The sequence below is a fragment of the Mastomys coucha genome, unplaced genomic scaffold (assembly GCF_008632895.1).
Source record: "Mastomys coucha isolate ucsf_1 unplaced genomic scaffold, UCSF_Mcou_1 pScaffold17, whole genome shotgun sequence".
NCBI classification, from domain to species: Eukaryota; Metazoa; Chordata; class Mammalia; order Rodentia; family Muridae; genus Mastomys; species Mastomys coucha.
Window position 1 is genome coordinate 19,916,452 of NW_022196899.1, and position 4,010 is coordinate 19,920,461.

Below are 4,010 nucleotides of genomic sequence, written 5' to 3' on the forward strand. Positions count from 1 at the left end.
TTGCTTTTCTGGTGTTTGGGGATATGCAGGACTTGCTGTGGTGGGAGTACTAGGTTCTGATGAAGCCAAGTAGTCTTGGTTTCTATTTTGCCTTTTGCCATGTGTTTATCTCTGGTGTTAGATGTTCCTGCTATCTCTGGCTGGAGCTTGTTCCTCCTGTGGGTCTGCAAGCCTGTATCAGCACTTCTGGGAAATCACCTCTCCTCTGGTAAAACCCGTGAGCAGATGGCTGTGGATCATTTGTCCCTCCTGAGTCCTGGCATCAGAGCATACCCCAGAGACAGGCTTTCCACTCTCGGGAAAGGAGCAGAAAGGGCTGTGGATCTGCTGTCCTTCCTAGGTTTAGTCTGAAATAGAGAGGATCCTGTCCTGGCTGTCCGTCCTGCCTTAGAAAGTCACCAGAGAGAAAATGGAGATCTCCTGAGTCCCTGGGTTGGAGCACTCCCGGGAGGCAAGCTCTCAGCTTGCACGGAAGGGGCAGAGAGGGCTGTGTATCCACCGTCACTCCTAGGTGTTGATGGAGATAGAAAGGATCATGTCCTGGCTGCCCTGCCACTTGTAAGGCCTGTGTCTCCCGGCTAGACCTGCCTTAAAAAGTCACAGAGAAAGAGACTTTCTTTCTCTGACTCATAAGACAACTCACAAAGCAGTCATTGAAAAACAAAATGCTAGTCTGTAGTCCAACTCCCAACATTGGTCAGCAGCAGTTGTGAATGAAACTCCAAGGATCTAGCAGTTGCTCAGTCCCACAAGGCAAGGAGGTGAAGCAGAGTGCTCCTTGTGAAATCATAGCTACTTGTGGCTGGAAAAACGCCACTCCGGTACACAAGAGCGGCCAGTCTTCCTTCTGTGTGTGCCTTTCTGAACAAAGTAATTACTTCAAAGCGAGATTATCATCAAGGCAGTCCACCAAACAAATAAAACAACTCTTTCAAGAGAATTCACTTACTGAGTACATATGTACTGAAATGAATACTTTATCCTCCTAAGAACAACATTATGGCAGGATAAACAACATGGTTGAAAGTAATAATAATAAGCCTTGCCCTCATAGAGCATAAAGTCTTTGTAAATGTAAAGACATCAAGTAAGGAGGCAGAGAATATCCTGGGAAAACTAAACATAGGAGTGACTGTGTCAATAATACCACATATGATTACTAATTTAGAATGGGTAGACAAGGATAAACTGAGAGACATTGTGTCTTAGACTTAAGAAACAAAAGAGGGCAAGTCAAGTGAAGCCACTGGAGAATAACTTCAGAAAACAAAAGAAGAAAATGAAGTAACAGCAGAAAGATGGGAAAGACCTGGCATGTGCACAGGGCAGAAAGGAGCCACTGTGACCCTCTGTGCTGTGAGCAGGATGCTGGGATAAGGAGCCACTGTGATGCTCTGTGCCGTGAGCAGGATGCTGGGATTCCAGCAGGGACTGGAAGGGAAGAGCTCTATGAACTTGGAATTTCAGTCTGTGCTGAATAGGAAATACAGAAAAGGTATGAAAACAAACCTAAGGTACTTTTTTAAAGAAAAAAATTTTTTAAAAAAAGAAATCTAACTTTGGATAGAGAACAAAGTGTCTAGGAAGGGGGAAGTGGGAAAAGTGATAGGCAGAGACATGAACATGAAATCAGAGTGACTTCCAGTCTTCTTGTCTATCTTGAGCGTGAGTGAACACTCATTTGGAGCCCAGTGTAGTTGGCACATGGGAAGGCGAGACAGGGGAATCTTGAGTTAAAAATTGACCTTGATATGGGATTATAGAGATTTTTCAATAAAAAAAAAAACAATAAGTTAAATCAAAAATTGAGGGAAAAGGGTATTTAAGCACTATGAGAATATAATTTTCACTTGAAGGTCTAATTTTGAGGCTAATTATATGTATATAAACTTCAAATTTCCTTATATCTTTATAGTACCATGGGATTGTCTAAACTTAAAAGTTAAGACAGTATTCAGTATGCTGAATATCCCATTAGAGTGACATTTCCCAACACCAGCAATGAGTAGTGACTCTAAGTAGTTTTAGATAACTCTAACTGTGGCATTTGAAAACAGCATATAGAAAAGGCCATGCTAACTCAGAGAAAGAAGATTATTTCCTTAGCATTCAAACCCCACAAGGCTGAAGTTTTATATTATAGCTAAAAAGATTTAACATCCTTCAAATGTAAGCAACTCTAATTTTTATAAAGTCAGTTCACAAGGTCTAACATTTCATCAATCAGTAAAACCTCCCTACAGCTTGAGAGGAAGAAAAATCAGTACTGTCCACTAAACATATTATTGAAATATAAAAATACAGAGTTTATTTTAAGAAAAATATAGCATATTCTAGATTTTTTTTTTGAACATCAACAAGTAGAGTTTGGTAAATGCTGCTTCAGAGTCCATTTGGTATGACAAGGGAGGAATAATTCAAAACCTAAGAAAATGTGGAATTCTCTGAACCAGAAGGAATGGGTCACCACCACTGATACCCCAAAATGGTATGGAGCTGCTAATGAGCCTAAAGAGCAGCATGTGTTAGCTTCAGTCCTGAAGCCAGCCCTGTTCTCCATGGCAGAGAGTTGTTACCATAGTGAAACAAGGGGCAGTCTTTCTCTTTTGCTATGACCTATGTGGAAAGAACAGCAAATAACCACGAAACATGTACAGAGGATGTGTAAGTGGACAACTGTGTTCCAAGCCTTTATAGTCAAGGGAGAAGCCAGTCACTTCAAAGTAAATCTTGATCTTCAAAACTAACATTGGATCATCCCATGAAGGCTGTCTTTCTTTATATGATGTTAACCACTTGATTGACTTGAAAATTTTTTTTTTAAAAAAAAATAATGTATTTCCTCAAAATGATTTTTAAAATTCCAGAATATCATACATAGGAAACATTTGGTTAGGACTGTTCTGGGAGGTTTTGTTTGGAATTAAGCAGCTATTTAAGAAGAGAATTTCATTGCATATAAAATGAACATGGAAAGGTTTTCACAAAATAAAACAAATGGTTAGTTGACTTCCCACTTGCCTTAGCTTGGCATTCATTTTTCTGTAGATACAACAAGGTCATACATATCCAAGCACTTTCTTGAGCTATGCTACTTGATTGATTAGGCCTTCAATTAACCTTTTTTTTTCATCAAATGTTTACTAAATGCTCATTTAATCCATCATAGTGCCTTAGGATGGAGATAAAATGCAAATTGAACATGGGTCAGCACCTACAGAGAGTTTAGGACATGGTGTTTGTGAACAGGCCCATAAACCTACTGTTAAGCTGCAGTAACTATCTAGTTAGTGATCTGCTTCTCTTTGGAGCATGTTCTTCAGTGATTTTCTCAAACAGAGATGACTACAGATAACCTTGAATAGAAATAATGCTTCTAATTGTCCTAGAACCTGCCAAATTTGCTAACCATGCAACTTAACCCCCTTCCAAGTCAATGATTCATTGATGCTCTTTGGTAGACTGATAACCTATAATGTTATCCATTTAGTTCCCATGCCTATGTCCACTGGAGAAATCATGTTCATTCACCTCCTGTATATTCCCCACTTAGACAAAAGATTTGCCCACTATACATACATAGAACTTAATGTTTCAGAGATGAAAATCTCGACAATGACCTAAAGCAGTAAGCAGTGGCCCGGTGGCCTTCACTTTGCCCATCTTATTAACTACAATATGCTCAAGGCCCGTGACCCACTGCAAAGACAACATCACCCGCATGACCACTTCCAGACTCGTGGTCCAGAGCTCTCCTGAAGACACCTGGCAGACTCAATCTGCCAACTCTGAAAGTTCTAGAACAGAAAAGAGTGCTCATCCCCCACTCAGTACTTAGCCAATGCCTGCCGTGTGCCAGTGCTGTTAGTTACATAGTAACAAAGTGAGTTGAAGGAATGTTTAAAGGTCCTTCCTCTTGCCACCCAAAACTAACAGTCTAGAAAAGAGCAAAATCTGTTCATCATGGGTTCATCCAGAAAAAAAAATCCCTTAGAGAAAGATTCAATTTA